This window comes from Capra hircus, chromosome 9 (assembly GCF_001704415.2).
Source record: "Capra hircus breed San Clemente chromosome 9, ASM170441v1, whole genome shotgun sequence".
NCBI lineage: Eukaryota > Metazoa > Chordata > Mammalia > Artiodactyla > Bovidae > Capra > Capra hircus.
This window is the reverse complement of record NC_030816.1, coordinates 75160801-75178524: the sequence shown is the minus strand read 5'-3', so window position 1 is coordinate 75178524 and position 17724 is coordinate 75160801. Positions and strand designations below refer to the sequence as shown.

Genomic DNA, 17724 nt, shown 5'->3' with positions numbered 1-17724 from the left:
TGCACAGCACAAGAGACTACAGTCAATATTTTATAACAAAAAATAATCTGGAAAAAAATATATATCTAAATCACTTTGCTGTATACCTGAAACAATACTGTAAATCAGTTATATTTCAATAAGTCAATTATCATAATTAAAAGATCACTTTGCTTATGAAGACCAGGAATCAGGCAATATATTTTAGATGCTATAACAAACATAATAAAAAAGTTCTTGCTACTCAGGTTCATCAGTGAGGACTCTGGTTATGCTCTGGGGCATAGTTCGCAAGTGAAATTCACCAGGGGGATAAGGTGGGTTTGCACCACTCTAAATGGTCCTATGTTAATTCATTTACTTTAAGGAGCTCTCCCTCTGGCTCCTCAGCACAATCACATCCACTCCTTCTGCCCCCTCCATCCTCTTGCTGCGGGTTAGGAAACCAAATAATTAAGCTTATTTAATTAATTAATTTATTGGCTGGGCTGCGAGGCTTGTGGGATCTTAAGTTTCCCAACCAGGCACTGAACTGGGCCCTCAGCAGTGAAAGCTTGGAGTCCTAACCACTGGACTGCCAGGAAATGCTCTTATTAAGCTTATTTATTTATTTATTATTATTATTTTTTTTAAAAAATATGGAACGCTTCACGAATTTGCGTGTCATCCTTGCGCAGGGGCCATGCTAATCTTCTCTGTATCGTTCCAATTTTAGTATATGTGCTGCTGAAGCGAGCACTTAAGCTTATTTTAAACATGTAGAGTAAATAGGCTCACAGTGAGAGGGGCCTCTCTTTGGGTCAAGACACAGGATTTACTGTTTGGCGTTTGAAATATCTGTTTTGGCCGCTCAAAGGACTCACTTATTTCCTAGTTACATTCTTGAGAGCTGAGGCTGGAGAAGATGAGACTTCTAGTCATCTCTAGATTTTGGCCTGTTGAACTAGAGTCATTTACTGAGGATGAAGCAGAGGTCAGCCCGGTTGGTTGTCCATGGGCACATGGCTGACTATGACCATGAGACTGAGCTGAGACCAGTGCTCTGTCCATTAAATCAATCTCAGTTTAACTTGCCCTAAACCAAAACTCTGAAAATAATTTCATTCTGCCATTGCAGCTCTAGCAGGCCTGTGAACTCCAACTGCATGGAAGCATATCCGCTAAACTAAAAATTGCAAGGTATACCCTTTTTAAATTGCAAAATTTAAATAATTTTCAGAAATACCTTAACATAGATTTTGCTGTTGTTTAGTCACTAAGTTGTGTCTGACTCTGCCACCCCATGGACTGTAGCCCGCCAGGCTCCTCTGTTCTTCACTATCTCCTAGAGCTTGCTCAAATTCATGTCCATTGATTCTGGATGCTATCTAACCATCTCATCCTCTGCTGCCCGCTTCTCCTTTTGCCTTCAGTCTTTCCTAGAATCAGGGTCTTTTCCAATGAGTTGGTTCTTCGCATCAGGTGGCCAAAATATTGGAGCTTCAGTTTCAGCATAGATTAGCAAGAACAATACCATGATATTTTAATGCACCAGAAATTACTGGCCTTTCCAAATAATACTAAGTATATTAACAATAATCATCATTATTCTCATTTGAGAGCTTACTATATGCCTATCACTGTGCTAGGATCTTGCATGGATAGTCTCATTTTGCAACAATCCTATTATTCCCATTTTAAGGTGAAAACCTGAAACTTAGAAAACTTTAGTAACTTATCCAAGATCACAAAGGGAGACAGCAGAGTCAGGATTTAGATTTAGTTCTAGCAGATTTTAGATTTTCTTCATTTTCATTATTTCATCACAGGGGATGGGTTGGGTGGGGTAATTTGTGTTGTCTTTCAATGTCTATTATTCTCTTTATAACAAAGGAAAAAAATGCCTTTCAGACAGTGGGCGCATGTTGATTGCTTATTGGGATATACAGAGCTTTAATAAAAAGTGATGTTACTTTTAAAGTTTCAGACAGATTTTATTAATCCAGGGTGCACCCTCTTTTTTTAAAAAAATCTTTTGGCCATGCTGCATGGCATGTGGGATCTTAGTTCCCCAATCAGGGATTGAACCCATGCTCCCTGCATTGGAAGCACAGAGTTTTACCCACTGGACCACTAGGGAAGTCCCTAGAAAAATATTACTTATATATTTTTTTCTTTCCTTTATTAAAAAAATTTTTTTATTGGAGTATAGTTGCTTTACAGTGTTGTGTTAATTTCTGCTGTACAGCAAAGTGAAGCAGTTATATGTATAAATATATCACCTCTTTTGAAAAAAATCCTACTTTTAAATTGCTCTTCCTAACCAGATTTCTTACGTGATAGCTTTTAATTGCTCAAATTATTATATTATTATCTGCCCCTTTGAACCTGTTTATGGGGGCTTACTATCCTTGGTATAAATCTCACTGATGACCAGTTAATTGTGTGTTTCTCATAAAGGATCTTTATGATGTTTTACTCTGTCCTGTCTTTGAAGTGGGGATTCTATTCTAGTGAATTTTCTTGCCAAAACTAGTACCTAGAATATTCCAGGTAATTTTGAATATTAAGTAAATTTACACAATTGTCAGTAACTTTCTTTACCTTCTTTCCTTCCAACTAGGACCTGGAACTTCAGAGCCAGGTCCAACTTTAGAACAGGAGTTGACAAGAAGGGGTCCAAGAGCATCAGCTGGTCTTTTACTTATCGTAAGTGGACTAGCCCTGAATCTCTGGTTTTACAGGAGACAATTTCTCATCCTCAAAAAGCTACCTATGTCTGTGCTAGAGGAAAAACAGATGATTGCACAGTTTGCTTTAGACACGTCCCAAGCAATTGCTCAGGAAGTGATCTTAGTTGTTTCCACTTCCCCTCTGTACCACTGCTCTGGTTTTGTCTACACTATGCGGTGCCTGGATACAGGAGAGACAAGCTCTGCCCTTCACATGTGTCCATGTCAATTTCATCCTCATTAGTGACTGAGATGTAGAAAACTGAATAGTGAAAGTAATGTGTTTTCAGAAATTTTCATCAACAAGTATGTATGAGAATTCTCCTTATTTGGCCCAGTAAGGGGCACGTAATAAATGTTTTTTTTGCAATTGTTTCTAAATATAATGGGTACAGTCTTGGCACTACCAATACGTAGCTGCAGGGTCTGGGGCTTGACTAGCTTGCATTGAGAGCTTATGCTATGCCAGGTCTATGGAAAGCACTTTACAGGCATCGAGCCCAGCAAAGCACTTTGGGCTTCCCTGATAGCTCAGCTGGTAAAGAATCCTCCTGCAACGCAGGAGATCCCGGTTTGATCCCTGAGTTGGGAAGATCTGCTGGAGAAGGGATAGGTTACCCACTCCAGTATTCTTGGGCTTTTCCTATGGCTCAGCTGGTAAAGAATTCATCTGCAATGTGTGAGACTGGGTTCGATTCCTGGGTTGGGAAGATCCCCTGCAGTAGGAAAGGCTACCCACTTCAGTATTCTGGCCTGGAGATTCCATGGCTGGTCGCAAAGAGTTGGATATGACTGAGCGACTTTCTTATTTTTACAGGCATTACTTCCTTTTGTCCTCACAACATTCTATGAGGTACACAATAGCTCTCATCTCATTTTAAGAAGAAACTGAAGGTTACAGAAATTAAATAATTGTTCAAAATCAAAGGTAGTAGGTGGCAGAACTAAGATTTGGATTTGGTTGGAGAAATCACTTGGTTCTCTGCATCTCCATTTCCTCACCAGTAAGAACGATTGTGTAGAACTTGGTAATTCATTCAGCCAATACTTACTAATGGCCTCTTAAGTGTCAAAGGCAATGCTGACTGCTAGAAGTAGAAAACTCACCAAAACACTTCACCCTTTTCAGAATCCACAGTCAGTTAAGACTTTTGAGTTATTTTTCAGTTCAAAACTCTGTGCGATTTCTACTCAATCAAAAATCCTGTGCTATTTGGAGCAATCTAAGCATTCACCAATAGATGGAGAAACAAAATGTTATATAGACATACAATGGAATGTTATTCAATCTTAAGAAGGAAGAAAATTCTGACATGTGCTATGAGAAGGATGAACGCTGAAGACACTGTGCTCAGTGAAAAAAGCACTCACAAAAGGACAAGTATTGTAATGGTTCCACTCATGTGAAGTACAGAGCAGTCAAATTTATAGGAGCAGAGAGTAGAATGGTGGTTACCAGCAGCTGAAGGAAGGGGAGAAGGGGGGGTTACTGTTTAACAGGGACAAAGTTTCAGTTCCACAAGATGAAAAGTATTCTAGACACTGGTTGCCCAATGCTGTGAATGTACTTAATGTCACTACAATGTACCTTTAAAAATGGTTAAGACAGTAAATTTAATGTTATGTGTATTCTATAATTTTTAAAAACAAAAAAGAACTGCTTGAGGGAAGAGGGTATGAAGAGTTATTGCTTCATGGGCGCACAGTTTCAATTTGGGGCGGTAGAAAAGTTCTCAAGTTCTCAAGATGGATGGTGGTGATGGTTATACAGTTCAATGTACAACAGTGTCAGTGTGCTTGATGTCACTGAATCATTCACTTAAAATGGCAAAATAATACATGTCATGTATATCTTGGGCTTCCCTAGTGGTTCAGCAGTAAAGAATCTGCCTGCAATGGGAGAGACCTGGCTTTGATAACTCGGTGGGGAAGATCCCCTGGAGAAGGAAATGGCAACCCACTCCAGTACTCTTAACTGGGAAATCCCACGGACAGGGCTACAGTCCATGGGGTCTCAAAGAGTCAGACATTCTCAGGATGGATAGTGGTAATGATTATGTAGTTCAGTGTATGACAGTGTCAGTGTGCCTAATGCCACTGAATTGTATACTTGAAATGGTTAAAAATTAATACATGTCATGTATATTTGACCAGGTTTAAAAAGATATAAAATATTCCACGTGAACTGCTGTAGAGAACAATGCTATCAGCCTTAAGTGGCAGAGTAGCCTTGGTGCTCAGAGGAGAAACTACAAATATAAGTGATCAGAAAATAGTTAACTACTGAACTATGTAGGCTGGCAAAACTTGCATCAGCTCAAGCTGCCTCTTTTTCTCGGTGTTACAGTATAGGGTTGGTTTGACATCAACTTGCTTCAGTCTTATCAAATGACCTAGGTTGATTCTTTGATGTTTAGTTTCACAAGGTGGAAGCAACATTTTTCTTTGGAAGAAACTTTCAGCCATGGGAAACTACTCCCAACTGAAGGTTGGTTTGTTTAGAACACAATTTCCTGAATTCTATAATTTTCTACCCACTCAGTATAACTGCATATTCAAGATGGCATACACCCAAAAGGCAGCATAATTCTACCCCCAAATGAACACAACCTGTTCTAGCAAATCTTCAATAGAGTTCTGCCCACAGGCAGTCTTTGAAATATATGAGCAGTTCTTTAGCAGACGAGTAATAATAGCTACTCAATCACCTGAGTTAACTGAAGTTTTTGAAATACCTTTTCATTAGAAATCAAAATGTTGCCTTAAAAGAAAAGCTGGAAGAATGGGAAGGGACTTTTTAGTTGCACGTATTTCCCTAAGAGCTTGATCTCACAAAAGTAATGAACGTCCTCAGTTATGCCTGTAAGTAAGTCTATCCTTTCCTTTGATACATTGTCTAACTCAGAATATGCACGTGTAGATGGAAAACATTCTAATTTCAATGGCATAAACACACAAATATTTACCCCTTAAATCTCCTTGGTGTAACAGAAGTTTCAATCCTCAAGGAAATCAACCCTGAATATTCACTGGAAGGACTGATGCTGAAGCTCCAATACATTGACAACTGATGCAAAGAGCTGACACATTAGAAAAGGCCCTAATGCTGGGAAAGGTTGAGGGCAAGAGGAGAAGGGGACAATAGAGGATGAGATGGTTGGATGGCATCACTGACTCAATGGACATGAATTTGAGCAAACTCCAGGAGCCAGTGAAGGACAGAGAAGCCTGGCGTGCTGCAGTCCATGGGGTCACAAAGAGTCGGACATGACTTAGTGACTGAATAACAACGAGATAGCAAGAGTTATCACTTGTATAAGAGTATTTGACCCAAATTGTGCAAATCTTTTCAGTGACAGAAAGTTTTGAAAAATCCACAACTATTTGCTTTTTCAAATAATCATATTTGTTGGTCCAAGATTTGGGTAAAAAAAAAATCTACTTGTTAGTTTTCAGAAATAAACTCTCAAATTGTTAAGACAGCTTGAAATTCTTTTGAACCATTTTTTTCTTATAGGACGGAAGTAAAAAGTGCTTTAGGGATGGAAAATCATGTTTTTTGACAACAGGTAGGGTGTTCTTTAATCTTCTGAACAAAGGGGACGGGGGAGAGGTGAGATCTATTTGTAACAAGTCATAACACTCAAGAGGTAAGTACAGTTAGTTCTGCTTTAACATTTGCTTTGAAAGCAGGAATTTGTTCCCACATGATTAATACACTAGGGAGTAACTTGAACTTAATTCAAAGTTCTGAATTTTGCTTAGGCAGGATTGCATTCACAATAAAACAAAACAAACAAAAAACTAGGTGAACACAGAAAAGCATAGCCACTTCCAGGGAGCATCAGAGGAATACAAATACACACACACATACAGCTCAAACACCTACCAGCTACCTCAGTCCACCTGCATACCTCATTAAAGCCACACCCATCCACGCCAGGAGTGTCAATTTTGCATTGATGTCAGGAACTGTGGTGTTGGAGAAGACTCTCGAGAGTCCCTTGGACTGCAAGGAGATCCAACCAGTCCATTCTGAAGGAGATCAGCCCTGGGTGCTCTTTGGAAGGAATGATGCTGAAGCTGAAACTCCAATACTTTGGCCACCTCATGGGAAAAGTTGACTCATTAGAAAAGATTCTGATGCTGCGAGGGATTGGGGGCAGGAGGACAAGGGGACGACAGAGGATGAGATGGGTGGATGGCATCACCGACTCGATGGACGTGAGTGTGAGTGAACTCCGGGAGTTGGTGATGGACAGGGAGGCCTGGCGTGCTGCGATTCATGGGGTCGCAAAGAGTCGGACACGACTGAGCAACTGAACTGAACTGAACCCTACTTTATAACTCAGACTACAACCCTGCACACAACTTCTCTTTAATTTTTCTCTCCTCCTTCTTGGCCTATTTTATATTTTCCCCTCTCTGTTCTTTCTCCTCTTTATTGTTCTTTTTCTCACTCTGTCCCCCGCTTCCCTTTGTTCTCTTCCTCCTACAGGGGGTGGCAGCTGTGGGTACCAGGTGGCTCCCACAAGACATTTCATGTGTTTTTTTTTTTTAAGTTGAAGTATCATATTTACTATAGTAAGTATTTAGTTCTTAACCATTTAACGCAAATAAAACTGCCTCCATTTGTTTCTTTTTCAATGTGTGACTGGTGTTTTGAGTGTTGCACTTGGAATCTATTTTCTCCTCATATGATTTTGCAAGTTCAGTGATTTTTAAAAGCACATATGTCAAATTATAACAAAATTGATCATAGGCACTTGAAATTCATATTGCTCTTTTTCTATAGCAACTGTACTCTCTCTCTTGGGTCTTAGACATGTGATATGGAAGCTAAAAACTATAATATATTTAACTATATTAAATAACTATAATCTATTCTGAGATCATGAACTTTTTTTTGTTTTTGATCATGTACTCTTGAAACCTGGTAAGAATATCCTACAAAGCTGGACTCAGGGCCTCCAATACCCTGGAAATCCTTAGACTGACCTGAAGTATTCTAGACCCAAGCTTAAAGAAGCAAGCCACAAAAAAAGTCTAAAAAGAAAAAAAAAAGGAAGCAAGTCATAAGCCAACAATGTCAGGCACTCAAGGGTGACTATTACCTGAGGTTTATTATTTCTCAAGGAGACAATGAGAACATCACTAAATGCATAATTATTACTATTATACCAACTGATGTTCATTATGCTATTGTATAAAGTTCTTAGTAATTTGAAAAGCATAAAGGTTAATGACATAAATAGACCACTATTTATCAACAGCAAATTTACTTTCTCCATGTTCACCTCTGGAAAGATGAAAGTTGACTTCTACAAGGCTTCCCTATGGCTCAGCTGGTAAAGAATCTACCTGCAATGCAGGACACCGGGGTTTGATCCCTGGGTTGGGAAGATCCTCTGGAGAAGGGAAAGGCTACCCACTCCAGTATTCTGGCCTGGAGAATTCCATGGACTATATAGTCCATGGGGTCGCAAAGAGTCGGACACAACTGAGCAACTTTCACTTTCCCTTTCTTATGGAAACCATCCATAATGATGTCACCTGATTTAGAGTGTGCAAGTGTGCAAGGCCTAAGATTATTGCTGCTAAGTCGCTTCACTTGTGTCCGACTCTGTGCGACCCCATAGACGGCAGCCCACCAGGCTCCCCTGTCCCTGGGATTCTCCAGGCAAGAACACTGGAGTGGGTTGCCATTTCCTTCTCCAATGCATGAGAGTGAAAAGTGAAAGTGAAGTTGCTCAGTCATTTCTGACCCTCAGCAACCCCATGGACTGCAGCCTACTAGGCTCCTCCATCCATGGGATTTTCCAGGCAAGAGTGCTGGAGTGGGGCGCCATTGCCTTATGTATGTATAAATGTATTAAAACAGTTTTAACCATTAGGTTTTACATTGTTTACTTGTTCTTTAAGTGTCCACAATTCTCATCTTGGCTTCTCAGAGAGACTACAGAAATGAGTTTAAATGATGACCCTGTATGCAAGACAGCAAAAAAGACACAGCTGTGTATAGCGGACTTTTGGACTCAGAGGGAGACGGAGAGGGTGGGATGATTTGGGAGACTGGCATTGAAACATGTATACTATCATGTAAGAATCGAATCACCAGTCTATGTCCGATGCAGGATACAGCATGCTTGGGGTTGGTGCACGGGGATGACCCAGAGGGATGTTGTGGGGAGGGAGGTGGGAGGGGGGTTCATGTTTGGGATCGCATGTATACCCGTGGTGGACTCATGTCAATGTATGGCAAAACCAATACAGTATTATAAAGTAAAATAAAGTAAAAATAAAAAGTTAAAAAAAAAGAAAGGCAGGGCAGTAAAAAGGAAGGTATTCCATTTTCTTATAAACTTTGTCAGTGTGGCAGTAAACTTAGAGCTTCTGAGCATGACCATTCTGTTAAGGGTATGCTGGCATTAGTCCATTATTCTCACTGATTCCAGCCTACTCAAAATGTTTCCAGAAGACACGCAAAGAAGCAGAATTTCTGCCTTTGAACTATGCTAGACCCAGCAGCCCTCTTCTTAAACTGAAATATTGATAGTACCACCTGTGTTCAAAACTTCCAAAGAGCCCTATTGACAGGTCATATGGATAGGAAACCCTACAAAAACAAGAGGGGAGGGAGTTAGGAAAAATGGGAGAGAGAGGAGGTAGAGGTGATGGAAATGTGTAAGAGGGGAGAGAGGAGTAAGGGGAGGTACATCTTAGTCTAAGTCCTAAATGAAGAATTCCACTTAAAACATTCTATAGGGTTATTTAGTAGAGAGAGTTAACTATAAACTTGGCAGTAAGCACCATCAAGATCTTTCCTGCTTTCTTCCTTATGTATTTTTTATTTTTATTTTTACCTTTTAGTGGTGGGATGCCAGGTCTAGGTTTCTATAAAGAGAATATTGCAGTTACATATTGGGTTGACCAAAAAGTTCATTTGGACTTTTCCACAACATCTTATGAAAAAACTTGAAGGAACTTTTTGGCCAATCCAATATAATACATGGTAGACACTGGCAGTTGTTCACAAAAATGTTTCCTTCCTTCTTTGGGCACACAGACTGTATCTCCAAACTTATAGCTTGATGTGGACTGAGAGAAGAGGTGAGCCGTTTCTACACTTGTCTCAAAAACTCTCCTTCCCCTGCCTTCTATCAGTTGATACATGGAATGGCACAGCGTCCACTAACCTGAACACACACATACACGACTGCAAAAGGAGAAACTTCTGCTGTATTACATCACTCACCTGGGGGGCCGATTTGTTACTGTGGCTTTACTTACACTTATACACTATGCCTTCCAAATTTTTAAAACAGTGTTTCTCAGCCAAGGGAATTTAGTCCCTTGGGGGTTATATGGCAATATCTAGAAACAGTTTTGGTTGTCATGAGTGGGGATGGTGGTGATTCTACTGACATCTAGTGAGCGGAGGCCAGGTTTGATGCTAACAGCCTACAACACACACAACTATCCCCCATAACCAAGAACGACTGTCCCTGATAACCAAGCACTGCTGCTGCTGCTGCCGCTGCTAAGTCACTTCAGTCATGTCCGACTTTGTGCGACCCCATAGACGGCACTACCAGTCCTGAATGTCTACCATGCTGCTGTTGCAACACCCTGCTCCAGAGAGCTTAGGAAGACGACCAAACCTCCGAGCTCCCTGCTAGACTCTAAGGGGAGATTTGCAATGCAATGTAGTAGTAAATGAGGCCTTTGGAGTGAAACCTAACATTCCAGTTACTGTTTCAACACTAACCATTTACAAACCTTGGACAAGTTCCTTTACTCTCAGTACATGCAATAGTCTTGTGCTAAAAATAAGAAAATTATAATAGTACCCACATAGTGGGGCTGTGGCTGAGGCTGTAACTACTTAATTCAGTGCCTGAAATCTGGTAAGCACCCAAGTACAAGCTGCTGTTAATGTTATGTTTTAGTGTTTTTGTTGCTAGAAAATTTAGAAGTAGTAGCCACGTAGTATGTTTATAGCTATTCGGATTCATTGAGGTGGTGGGTGTAGTCACCAAATTAAGGTTTCTATCCAGCATGCCCCCAGGAGAACCTGACCAATATAATTATTTTGAATCATTTTCCTAGGTTTTGACTCAAAATCTGGCTAGAACCATTTGGAGGGAAGAAACTGACATCATTTATTAAGTATACATGAACTCTTGTGAACAGTCAACAACAACCTTTGCACAGCAACCCTACACACCTCCACTCACTTTGCTTTTAGTAAATGCTGCCCATGTTGAGCTAGTTTTGATGTTCACTAGCACTTAATCCAGAGAAGGCAATGGCACCCCGCTCCAGTACTCTTGCCTGGAAAATCCCATGTTTGGAGGAGCCTGGTAGGCTGCAGTCCAGGGGGTCGCTGAGTAGGACACGACTGGGCGACTTCACCTTCACTTTTCACGTGCACACATTGGAGAAGGAAATGGCAACCTACTCCAATATTCTTGCCTGGAGAATCCCAGGGACAGGGGAGCCGGGTGGGCTGCCATCTATCGGGTGAAGCAGAGTCGGACACGACTGAAGAGATTCAGCAGCAGCAGCAGCAGTTAATCAGAAGGTATGAACAGGATGGACTTTTAAAAGACATGAAAGGCCAGGCACACCCCTCCCCAATATTAGGCTGCAACCAGTAGAGGAGATGAATACTCAAAATCACTATGTTCTTACCCTCTAAGTTTCTGTCATTATTAAGGTGGCAAGAGACGAGAGTGGGGTAGAGCAAGGAAGGAGAGGGCATAAGAGCAACAAAGAGGCATGGAAACAGAGTCAAAGTGAAGTTTGGGGGGCTCATATACAGCGGTTAGATGTGCTATTTGATGAACAACTCCTATTGGCTTGGCCAAAAAGTTTATTCAGGTTCCCTATGTTACAGAAAAACCTAGACAAACTTTTTGGCCAATCCAATACATAAGCCTAAAACTACTTAGCAGGTTTGCTTCAAAATTACCATAGACCTCAAACGGTTTTAGCAAAGATCTCATTCACCCAATATGACAAAAGCCCCTGGAAGGAAAAATAAAGAGACACATTCAAATAAAAGTGCTCAAATGCCATGTAAAAGAAAAAGTACATTAAAATGTGCCAAGTACTACAGTGTAAGCACTTTATTAAATCCACCCACGTAACAAGCCTTCGTTAAAAACAATCCCTGCCAAGTCCTACACTCTAACATTGAACACATAATTCCCTCAGTATTCAAGAAATGTTAGTCTGAAGGAACCTCATAAAAAGTGTCAGTTTAATAAATGTTGTCACACTGGAGGGAAAGTATTGAGTGAGGACATGTGCAAATAAAAAGACAATAAAAGCAAGGACATCTCATCAGCCTCCTCCCTTGGTTCAAAACTTTTCTCTTCTTGTCAAGTATCCTACGCAGCTGTAGCTGGTCCAGGGAACACCCATGTAAAGCTATCCCTTCATGGCCAAGAGAGAGGAGTAGCAGAGCTATGAACTGACCTTTCCACACCAACCATCTTCTCTCTCCAGCTGAATCAAACCCGGCTTCAAGAGAAAACACCTCCAAGTTTGATAGTGTTGTCTCTGAGAGGTGGCGCAGGACAAAAACCCACTCAGATTCCATGTTATCCAAGTCTTAGTCACCTCACCAGCCTAAAAGCTAAGTCTTTAGGCAGGGTCCATAATTAAGCACGGCACAGACTTCCTGGGCCTGATCACTGGGTTCCTTCATTCACTCTGCACAGATCTGGGAGAGGCTCACTTCCCAAGTGTAAGACAATTCACCTTCCAGCTAGTGGATACCTCTGGTGCTAAGGGCAGCCTCTTCTCTAAGCTATGGCAACAGGAAGAATTGTGTTCAATATGTTTTATGTCACTAAAGTGAAAGTGAAGTTGCTCAGTCATGTCCGACTCTTTGCCACCCCGTGGACTGTAGCCTACCAGGTTTTTCCGTCCATGGGATTCTCCAGGCAAGAATACTGGAGTGGGTTACCATTTCCTTCTCCAGGAGATCTTCCTGACTCAGGGATCGAACCCGGGTCTCCTGCATTGGAGGCAGATGCTGTAACCTCTGAGCCACCAGGGAAGCACTAAGTGGGTGAAAAGCATCTCTCTTCTCGTCCACCTTATCCTAAAATTGTCTGTACTGCTGCTGCTAAGTTGCTTCCAGCATGTCCAACTCTGTGCGACCCCATAGATGGCAGCCCACCAGGCTCCTCTGTCCCTGGGATTCTCCAGGCAAGAACACTGGAGTGGGTTGCCATTTCCTTCTCCAATGCATGCATGCAAAGTCGCTTCAGTCGTGTCCAACTCTGTGTGACCCATGGACAGCAGCCCACCAGGCTCCCCTGTCCACGAGATTCTCTAGGCAAGACTACTGGAGTGGGTTGCCATTTCCTTCTCCAACTATCTGTACTATCACACGATAAAGAGTTCATGCTGATCAAGAAATACAAGAGCTGGAGGTTGGAGATCAACAGCCTAATCCTTGTGTAGCTACAGCTTTTGAATAATGCTGAATGCTTTTAACATGAATTGCTTAAAGCTTTGGTTCTTTAAATTTTACACAGCAAGGCTATAATAATAACTTCTTAGCTTTTAGCACACTGTATGGATAAAGGTGCTTGAAAAAGGATTTTAACTTTTTAGAATTTTATCTACTTTCCCCTCACTAAATATACATGTCCTCAACATCCCCAAATATGATTTAATTTAGGATTTCTTATATTTCAAAGATCCTATTTTATAGCAGGGATATAATTTCTAATTACACAGTATTAGATAATGTTATGAACTATTTAAAACCCTTCATAAAAGTTTAAAACAGGCCATGAACTATATCCAGGGCCAAGTCTCATGAGGCTGTCAAAGGCTCTTTTATAGATCATTTATAAAGATTAAAGAAACCCACTCTGCCCATGAGAATCTCTGGTCAGTCAATCTAAGATCCTATTAAACATGAAAGAAACCCTTATTTCCTACTTTCCAGCTATGAATTTCTCTCTCTCCACAAATTGTATCACTGGCGATTTTACTTTTAACTTTTAAAACTAGCTTTCATACTTATTATCTCATTTTATCTGTGAATGCTAGTAGGACCCATATATAGAAATGGAAATAACAGCTCTCTTGTTTCTCTCAGTATGGTCGATAGTCAAGACCTCACCTCTCTCTAAAATGTCAAGTGTACAAACCAAATGACCAGGATGTCAGGCAAAGGAGCAGAGGAGGGAGTTGCCACGGGGAGGGAATGGAGGGGACAGAGAAAAGGGCCTGCGATGAAGACCAGAAGCAAGAACAATAACATTTCTCAGTTAAATCTTCAGAATTCATTTTTAACTTTCTAAATGGCATGGGAAAGAAAACAAAATCCGATATATTTGGGAAAAATTTTAATACAATGTCATTATGTAGTGAAAGATGTACATCCTTCTTTGCATTATCACCAACAGCTGAGTATCCTATTGCCCAGATAATGTGTGAGCAGGATCTCTTCTCAGAAATAAGCTACTCAGATACTATGTGGTACTGTACTGAGCTACCAAGGCATACTGTGTTCAGTTCAGTCGCTCAGTTGTGTCCGACTCTTTGCGACCCCATGAATCGCAGCACGCCAGGCCTCCCTGTCCATCACCAACTCCCAGAGTTCACTCAGACTCACGTCCATCGAGTCAGTGATGCCATCCAGTCATCTCATCCTGGGTCGTCCCCTTCTCCTGCCCCCAATCCCTCCCAGCATCAGAGTCTTTTCCAATGAGTCAACTCTTCGCATGAGGTGGCCAAAGTACTGGAGCTTCAGCTTTAGCATCATTCCTTCCAAAGAAATCCCAGGGCTGATCTCCTTCAGAATGGACTGGTTGGATCTCCTTGCAGTCCAAGGGACCTTCAAAAGTCTTCTCCAACACCACAGTTTAAACGCATCAATTCTTCGGTGCTCAGCCATCTTCACAGTCCAATTCTCACATCCATACATGACCACTGGAAAAACCATAGCCTTGACAAGATGGACCTTTGTTGGCAAAGTAATGTCTCTGCTTTTGAATATACTATCCAGGTTGGTCATAACTTTCCTTCCAAGGAGTAAGCATCTTTTAATTTCATGGCTGCAATCACCATCTGCAGTGATTTTGGAGCCCCCCAAAATAAAGTCTGACACTGTTTCTACTGTTTCCCCATCTATTTCCCATGAAGTGATGGGACTGGATGCCATGATCTTTGTTTTCTGAATGTTGAGCTTTAAGCCAACTTTTTCACTCTCCTCTTTCACTTTCATCAAGAGGCTTTTTAGATCCTCTTCGCTTTCTGCCATAAGGGTGGTGTCATCTGCATATCTGAGGTTATTGATATTTCTCCCAGCAATCTTGATTCCAGCATGTATTTCTTCCATCCCAGCATTTCTCATGATGTACTCCGCATAGAAGTTAAATAAGCAGGGTGACAATGTACAGCCTTGACGGACTCCTTTTTCTATTTGGAACCAGTCTGTTGTTTCATGTCCAGTTCTAACTGTTAACATCTTTTAAATCAGTGTATATATCAATGGCCTTTCACAAAAATGTTTGTTTATAAATTCTAAGGACAGAATATAAACCTGAGTGGTGAGGATATGTATGGATAAGATACACTACAGATAAAATGTAACTAAGGGAAATAAATACAACCAAGAATGACTACTGAAGGCCATTCATTAGTGGGAACTCAGTAAAGCAGAGTGCACAGTCTGAACCCTGGAAAAGGAAATGGCAACCCACTCCAGTACTCTTGCCTGGAGAATTCCACGGAGAGGGGAGCCTGGCAGGCTGTAAATCCATGGGATTGCAAAGAGTTGGACATGACTGAGAGATTATCACTCAGCCACTCAGACAGTTTGAAACTATGCTACTGTGTAAGTGAAAAACAACTTCCCAGTTATCTCTATAAATAACTAGGTGGTTTTTCGTCAGAAATAATTCTTGCTTAGAAAGTCAACTAACAAACTCTCTTCGTGTGGTAAGAACTTATGATGGTAGGTTGTTACTAAGTAGCCTTTTCCCCATTTAACTCTGCACTTGAAAAATGAAAGATTCTAAAGCAATCAGCTACAGAATTTTTAAAACAGATTGGAAATAGATTAAGGAAAACAGATTTTTAAAGGAGTTGACATCTTGTGTTTTAAAAGAATACTCATAACAGTCCTTATTGGGTAAAGTTGCTGCAAGGTGGAAAATAATTGGTTATATTCCATAAAGGAGGGGTGCATGCTCAGTCGTGTCTGACTCTTTGTGACCCCATGGACTGGATCCTGCCAGACTCCTCTGTCCATGGAATTTTCCAGGCAAGAATACTGGAGTGGGTTGCCCTTTCCTACTCCAAGGGATCTTCCTGACCCCAGGATTGAACTCATGTCTTGAGTCTCTTGCATTGATTGGCAGGTGGAGTTTTACCACTGACGCCATCTGGGAAGCCTCCATAAGGCAAAGAACTACATAAAACGAGTCTAACCATTCTGTGAAAATTGTGATCTTGAGAAACAGAGGTGGTCACATACAAAAGTGTGTGGGGAAGAGGCTGCAGCGACCAATCGTGATCTGAAGAGATTCTGCACTTTTCTAGGTGGGGAGGGGAAGTGACTCAAAGCATTCCAGAGACTTCCTGAACAAAGCGGCATCTTCTTCCTGCCCAGGTGCTTCCCTCTCTATTTGGGACGTTTTCTTCCAACTACCCTCCTTCCCAACACCCTTCTTCATCTTTCTTCTCCCTAATTATGTGTCACCTTAGATTTTCCCTGGGTTCTTTATAAATAATCCAATTGCCTTCAAAATAATAATGTTGGAATCACCCACTTAAAAATTACTCTTTCCTAATGAAATTTCTACTGTAGTATATGACTAAATCTATTTATTTTTGTAAAAGACTTCAGATAAGACAGAAGATAGCTATAAATGGTGCTCAGTCTCAGCCAGCAAATTCAGAAGAGGCCTGAGATGATAAGTGTTTCCATTTATTAATTGCTTACCATGTGCCAGGCACTGTTGTATGAGCTTTTCATATATTATCTAATTATCATAACACCAACCTTATTAGGCAAGTATCATTTATTAGTCTCATTTCACAGTTGATGAAATGAAAGCACAGATTTATAAGCAAATATGGGGTTTGGCAAACCATGGTCCTTGGGTCAAAAATGGCCCTAAAGTTTTCCTTGAACTTCCACACCCATTCACGGACGTAGAGTCTGGGGCTGCTCTTGGGCTATAGTGGCACAAGTGAACACTTAGGATTGACAGTTTAGGGCCCAGAAAGCCAAAAAGAGTTACCATCTGGTCCTTTATAGCAAAAGTCCACCAAACCATAGTGCAAAACATTGGCTAATTCCTTGATAAGGGGAAAAAATAAGGCAAGAATATTTGTACAGTTTTGAATAAAACTTCTGCTGAAACTGTTAGAAAATAAAAAAAATTTAAGGTATTTTATTGAAGCAAAAAATCCTGTTTTAACCTATTTTCTTTCATAGGTCTCTTATTGTATTTCTTCTCACCTAAAGTTTGTTAACTGGCCTCAGAAAAAAACAAGTGTTCATAGAATTCCAGCTCAGACACTAAAGGTTTCTCTGTAGGCATGGTGAGTTTCGATGAAGTGGTAAAGTTTCCAAGTAAGAAACAAAGAAAAAAAGGCCAAAGAAAGCTTTGACAACCATAAATTTCCTGAGAGGTTTCACAAATTTTGGCAGTTTCACAGGTATTTCTTCTCAAGTACAAATGACATCATTGTTGAAATTCAAGAAACAATTGGCCTGGTTTACTCTACATTTGGTATCACATATTGTTTTGGTTGAGCATCAATTGATTTTTTTTCTATTTTTACTGGGAAGTTATGTCATAACTATTTTTAGAAGACTGTCTGGTTTGATCATTTGTGGAACTGAAAACACAATTGTGTCCTAGAATTTTTTTTCCCCTAAAGCTATAAGAGTGTATGTCTTTGGTGGAGAATGTCCTCATCAGCAAATATTCCACCAGTTTATTCTGAAACACATTTTAGATTAAAAATCTAAAACAGGAAATGAGCACTA

General features: G+C 40.6%; 1 protein-coding gene across 3 annotated transcripts in view; it reads right to left on the bottom strand.

The window, feature by feature from the left end:
* Positions 1–17724, bottom strand: part of PLEKHG1 (pleckstrin homology and RhoGEF domain containing G1) — a 255986-nt gene that overhangs the window by 87933 nt on the left and 150329 nt on the right. The gene's annotated exons all lie outside the window — the stretch shown is intronic.